Genomic DNA, 6,000 nt, shown 5'->3' with positions numbered 1-6,000 from the left:
AGGTAGGTAAGAAGGAATATTTTTACACTGTTTTTTTTTTTTTTTTTTTTTTTTTTAGCAGATCATAAAATTTCATGACAAGTGTTTTCCAAAGAAGCCATGTGGGGCCAAAGTGCAAAGCCAGTCAGAGAAGTCTGTCTTCTAAGAGCAAAGCTGTTTTTCTTGCTGAAGCATTTTGTTTAGTGTGTACTTCCTACTTTCTCTTCTGACCTTATGGCTGTTGATGGCCTTCAATATAGTAATGCAGAGTTTAGTATTGATCACCTTAGTTATAAAGGCTTCCTTATGGTTTTAAGAGTGGACTGTGCATAGTGTGTGTGTGTGTGTATGTGTGTGTGTGTGTGTGTGTATATATATATATATATATTTTTTTTTTTTTTGGCCAGACATTTATAGGTTTCAGAGTTGCAGAAAATTTCTCTGATACATGAAGCTGTTGAACCTTGGAAGCAATCTTTTGTTCAGCAGCTCAGAAAGCCTTTCCTGGAACGTGAACTGCTAATGAAAGGCAGAAATTTTTTTTAAGTCATTGCTAGTTATTATCTTCATACTTCTTATTGTCTGAGGGGAGAACTAATTCTATTGATCTGCCCAGCTAAGTTTTACCCGTCAGTAGCAAAGACTTAAGTTCTAACAGTGGTGATGAATAATAGACAAACACAGCCAATTTATCCTGGGTTGTTAAAGCCTGAAACATAATGAAACTTTTCCCCTTTGTTTAATGTGGGATTTGAGGCAGACTACACAGAAATAGTTGTACTTCATTAAAGCATTATGGTCAAAAAGATAAAGACCTTTGTGTTAAAGAGGGTTTCTATGTTTTAAAGAGATTTGATTGTGACGGGTTGTGGATTTAGCTTTCATTTTTATTTCTTATCAATGTAAGTTTAGGTATCTCCTTTTCACATTTAATTTCTTAAAAAAGCTCAGGGCTGGAGGACCCTTGTGAAGTCAACACCCTTTTGCTGTTAATCCAGAATTAGGCAACCTGAAGGATTTAACTGGTCATATTGTAATGCTTAATGCTCACCACATCCCCCATTATGCTGAAAACGAGTGCTGGAATATGATGATGTGGCTTGTAAACAATTTTCATTACCATCCACTAGACTTAGGAAGGCTCTAATCTAATGTATCAAATGTACGAAATCAAGATTCCCTTGAAATTTCGTCAGTGTAGCTTTTAAGTGCTTCAAGAAAGACACTTTACATGTACATTATAACATTGCTATGAGGCTATTCTTGGTGCATTCTGTGAGGCTGCAGCAAAAAGTGAGAGGATTTATTCTGAAATAATTATGTTACATCATTATCTAATTTTGTATAAAGAAAATGCACAGTTGGGCAATGGCCACTTTATTTTGTTAAATCTTTACGTTCAAAACTTATAAAATTCTATAAGTTTCTAGGAGAATGTTCTATGGTAAAGAAAGAGACCCATTTCAGTCTTTGTTGGTAAGAAACAGAGAAAGGCCTGGAAAACGTTCTTATTGGCTTCAGAAGGTCTAGAATCAAGCTTTTTCAATGTCAACATATCTGATGTTTTATGTTTTACAGTTTGGTACTGTTTTATTTTGAAGAATATAAGGTGGGGGCCTGGGGAGTACCACAACCTGCATTCTTGGAGTTCGTGCAGATCTTAATGAGGTCCTACTTCAAATTATGCCAATGTCTTCTGCTCAAAAACCATCAGTGACTCCCCATGGCCTATTTAATGCAATTCAAACTCCTCAGCCTGCTCTTTTCCAGACCTACCTAGAACCATCCCATTTCCATGGGAGGGCTCATAGTGTTCTTTTCAGGCAGAGGGAGTGACAAGTTTCAGAGGCAGGAAAGCACAGCCGGTGCTGGGGTACAATGAATGAGGGCACCTGAAGGTCAGCTTCACATACACCAAGTTCAGCATTGTAGATTTCTTGACATCCTCTGTTGCATCCTCTATTCACTGAACTCCTCTCTGTGCCGGAGACTGGTACCCGCAGGGAGGCAAAAATTAATAATTCACCATCCACATCCCACCCTGCATCTTCTGTGGGACTTAGGCTGGTAAACAGTCACCGCAGAGGCAGCTACATGCTTTGATACCTGGTGGGGCCAAAGTTATAGCAATAATGGGAACTTGTTTCCTGAATTTTACGTACTCTTTCCCCACATTAAGGCAGAATTTAAAAACCACAAAGACATTAAAATAAGGACTGCTGCTATTAAAAACCTTACCAGTGATCTCATAGTCGGTGGTTGAAGCAGCTAATGTGCACACGCTGGCAGTAAAATAGCAAGACACAGACTCTTCCCCACTCTTCTTTGTCATCCATCCTACAGGGGCTTTTCTCCTGGCTGCCCTTTGTGATAAGGAACTAGTTCTCTGTCCTTCTCTCTTAGCAACAGCAACATTCTTGCAGACAGCATTTGCCTCCCTCTCTGAGCAACCACCTGAGTCACTGGGGTGGGAGAGGCGGGGTAGCCCCTGGCCTTCTGCTCTCTGGGGAGGAAGCTACTCTTGCCTTTAACACTAGAAACATTCTTGAAGGAGCGATGGGTGAAGTGTGCTCTGTAATTGGATTTGTATCAAATACTGATGGTGCCAACTCACAAATGATCAGGGCTTAGGCTATTCCAAGGGGCCAGTGATAAGGAATCAGGTGATAGACCTGGAACGTACCAAGAGCATGCTTTGAAGAGAAATGAAGTGTGAAGTGTGCAGAGAAAACAGGAAGAGAAAGGTGAAGGAGAGAAAAGTGGTGTGGTTACATGGCACACAAACCCCACAGAAAGCAGAGATGAAAGGAAGATAAGAGCTGTTTTAGAATAGCACAGGTGGAAAGGGAAAGGAAAGGATCCACTAGTTAAATTGGACCAATGTGCTTTTCTAGAACTAATAGAAACCTTAGTGAGATACTCCCTGGCATGTGATGACTTCAAGGAAAAAGACTAGGGGTTTGCTAGTAACAACAGCAACATAGCTCTGGTTTCCGTTTCTCTTCTCTCTTGCTCTCTTTTTGTAATTGAGAGAGGGATTTCACTATGTTGTCCAGTCTGGCCTCCAGCTTCTGGACTCAAGCAATCCTCCCACCTCAGCCTCCTGAATAGCTAGGACCACAGGCACACACCATGGTGCCCAGCTTCATTTCTCCTCTTATTTCAGTTGAGTTGAGATCCAGTGAGCCCAAGCCCCAAACAATTCAACCTGAAGGCAAGAGAAAAAGGAACATAATTTGGTGCAAAACTAAAACAAATGTCCTTTATGGTTTATAGTGAATGGCAACAATAACAAATTGTATATGATAGTACCCCAGCCGGTGCTTCAAATCTGTTAGCTCATTTAACCATCTCATGACAAAACCTCAATACCCTATGAGGAAGTTACTATTATTACTGTTATTATTATTCTCATTTTAAAGATGAGGGAACAAAGCACAGAGGGTAAGGGTAACTCGTGAGCTGATGAGCATTGCATCCCAGCTAGGGCACTGAAGACTTCTGGGTGCTACTGCCTCATCAGAATAATCAAGGGACAGGCTCTCACTGTACAAGGTACCTAGAGGTAATCACAACTCTTTCCTTTCACTCTACAGCTTTGGGAAATTCCCAGAGCAAATAGGGGAATGAAGGAAGGAAGAAATGAAGAAGGGGGAGAGGGAGGGAGGAAAAGAAGGAAGGAAGGAAAGTTCCTTTTGCACTCCCTTCACTTCCCAGTGAGGTGCTGCGGGGAGAACAGAAGGGCTGCCAAAGGGGCTCCTGCACTTTTGAATATGAAGACCCCTTGTTAATGCCTGAAACTTTGCTAGTAACTGTGCTTAGAGATTTGAGGGAGAACATTTGCACCCATGGGTACAAGGATACCTTGTAATAAAAACTGCTGCCTACATATTGCCCCCCCACCCTCAACCGTCACCACAGTGGGAGCCAGTGTGCCAGGGTTTCTAAAAGTTTGATCGTGGACCACCTGTAGCTTAGCTTTGGGGACTCACCACTGACTTAAAACTCTCTGGAGGTGGGGCTTTTGAACCTGCCTTTTAATAACTCCCTGGGCGATTCTCATGTACACGTAAGTGTGAGAGCCTCCGTATTATGATCTGAAAATAATACAGTTCTTAGCCTTTCCCCAAGGCAAAAGCAGTAATGTGATGAGAAAGAAATATGGCTTTTGACCTCAGGATTTTTAATATATTCACAAGCTGAGTTGAAATGACACAGCCCTGAGATATTTGCCTTTAAGCATGCTGTGCCTCACCTTATCCTGACAGTTCCCTGGTAATCGTTTCTGACCTTAAAAGGTTTTTTTAAAAAGTCCTTGACTTTGGAAAAGTTTTAACCAGGATTGTTTTTGATTTCAAAGTGATCTGTAGCTGGGAGATTATTTCTGGCAGGTGTCATAACGCTGAGATGAGTGGAAGGTGCAGGAGGGTCCACACTGTATAGGTGGTCCTATGAAAAAGGCGATGTTTTGATCATTCTTAATCTAAGCCCTTTCATTGTCATAGAATCCAGGAATGTCTCATTGTGGGGGCTAATGTTTGTGAATAAACCTCTCTAACAATGCCTCAGATGTGTTTTCCGAACACATCCAAGAAAGTGGGTATGTGTGTCTGTGTGTGTGTGTTGCATCTTTCATCAGAACTTCCTGCCCAAGGGCTCCATAGCCTAGGGTTCCCTCAGAGCCACCACTGCAGTGTTCACCCTGTCCATGCACTGTTCTCCCCACACCCACATCTTTGACCCCAGTTCTTTGTTCCCCAATGGCTTATGTGATGCATTGCCTGATTCTTTCCAAGTTCCTTCAGGGAAACCAAAAGGTACCAGGTTGGAGGTATTATTATTTGTGAGCCAGCCAATACGGGGTTGACTATGACTCTTCTTAGGTTAGGATGGATTAGCAACAAGAACTGTGGTATCTTGAGTCTGACTCCAGCAGAATTGGGGTGCAATGTCTGTTGTCTGCTAACAATTCCAGAGACATGATTAAGGCCTACCCCATGCAAGGTATTGCTGGTTGTGCAGAAGTGATGAAGACCTCCCATCCCAATGCCTGAGAAACATCCCTGGTAGAGGAAGGATAAAACAAGTCCGCAAATGTCAGAGTAAGAATGGGAGAATACGGTGTGAGGGGGAGCTAAAAAGTGTCAGGGAAGCCTTGTGCTCTCTTTCCCTGCCAGGTCTGGGCATTAAGACATTCCCCAGGCATTTTCCATATGACCAGCCCAGAGCCAGCCTTATTTGGTTGTGGAATAGGCAGTAGTGTGATTTTAGGCAGGGCTCCCAGCCTCAAATAGCAGTTCCAATGTCTGTCATTCTATTATAACTTTGTTCTTCTAGGTCTTGAAAGCTTTCATCTTGATGGGTTCTTTTTGAACACAGATGTTTCTGTTAGGGTCCTAAGTCATGGTGAGCTGGTATCTTATTTATTTATCTATCTATCTATCTATCTATCTATCTATCTATCTATCTATCTATCTATCTATTTGAGACAGGGACTGGCTCCATCATCACCCAGGCTGGAATGCAGTGGCATGATCTTGGCTCACTGCAGCCTGAACCTCCCAGGCTCAAGCAATCCTCCTACCTTAGTCAGCCTTTCGAGTAGCTGGAAAGTGTGGGAACACACCAACATGCTTGGCTAATTTTTTTGTATTTTTGGTAGAGATGGGGTTTCACTATGTTGCCCAAGGTGGTCTCAAACTGCTGAGCTCAAGCAATGCACTCAACTCAGCCTCCCAAAGTATTGGGATTACAGGCCTGAGCCACCATGCTCGGCCTGAGCTAGTATCTTAATATTTAGCTACATCTTTAGGGTGGAGAGGAGAAAACTAATTGACAGTCCAGTGAACACAAATCCTATCTGGGATGTGGGTTGGGATTGGCATTTGAGGGGAGTTGAAGAATGGGTTCAAGTGTAGCAACAGGAGAATAAGAGGGAACTAAAAATAAACTTCGCTTAGTTCATTCTTCTGTTAGGGGCTGGCTCAAGGGTACCCTTTGAGGTTTCCCAACAATAACAAA

This window comes from Chlorocebus sabaeus, chromosome 13 (assembly GCF_047675955.1).
Source record: "Chlorocebus sabaeus isolate Y175 chromosome 13, mChlSab1.0.hap1, whole genome shotgun sequence".
Classification (NCBI taxonomy): domain Eukaryota; kingdom Metazoa; phylum Chordata; class Mammalia; order Primates; family Cercopithecidae; genus Chlorocebus; species Chlorocebus sabaeus.
This window is presented reverse-complemented; position numbering follows the sequence as displayed.